General features: G+C 38.9%; 1 non-coding gene across 1 annotated transcript; it reads right to left on the bottom strand.

Annotated features, from left to right (window-relative positions):
* Window positions 1-255: 255 nt before the first annotated feature.
* On the bottom strand, window positions 256-328 carry TRNAF-GAA (transfer RNA phenylalanine (anticodon GAA)). The gene has a single exon. It is a non-coding gene; the product is annotated as a tRNA-Phe (tRNA).
* Between the last annotated feature and the right edge of the window lie 436 nt (window positions 329-764).

Here is a 764-nt window from a genome sequence, read left to right as displayed (position 1 = left end):
AGTTTATACATAGAGCTTAGAAGAAATCCTGACACATAGCAAGTATGCAAGATAAGTTAGCTATTATTATAACTGCCAGGAAGTACTAAGGTGCTGGCGGGTTTAAATACAAAGGCCCCCCGGGACACTTGACACCACCGCTCCCTGAAAAGCCTTTGATCCACCCAAAGCATGAGAACCAAATATTCCCCTTAAAGCTTATATTGTGGTTAAGATTGCCAGGAAACTACATTTAGCATAAGCAACTAAAACCACTGCTGAAACCCGGGATCGAACCAGGGACCTTTAGATCTTCAGTCTAATGCTCTCCCAACTGAGCTATTTCAGCTCGGTCTGACCCCTTCCCCTGCATAACTATAATAGAATAATATTTGTTATACGATAAAAAAAAAAGGTCAATATTCAGGTTCAGCTGGAGGTAGGCACTTAACAAATATTACAGAGGTGATACAAGAGGTGTTTACAAGCCAGAAGTAATACAAAATTTCACTCTTCTCAGTTGTGTTTTTAACTGCCCTGCAATCTATTTTTTCCACTTAAAAATAAATCATGGACTTTTTCCATGTCAAAAAAATGCCTTTAGTTGGCATTTCCATCTAATATATGGTTAATTGCTAGAAAAATGACAGCACGGTCCATGTAAATATTTAATTAAACATCAATTTTCCATAAAACAATGTTCCCAGGGACCCATGAACGTAGCCAGGATTAGAAAACAGTTGAAGACTGAAGCTCCAAGGAGGTGACTCAGGCACTATGGCAGA

Source organism: Ceratotherium simum, chromosome 37 (genome assembly GCF_057802395.1).
Source record: "Ceratotherium simum simum isolate JZ-2026a chromosome 37, ASM5780239v1, whole genome shotgun sequence".
Taxonomy (NCBI): Eukaryota; Metazoa; Chordata; class Mammalia; order Perissodactyla; family Rhinocerotidae; genus Ceratotherium; species Ceratotherium simum.
Note: the sequence above shows the minus strand (reverse complement) of the source record. Positions and strands in the feature narration are given on the sequence as shown.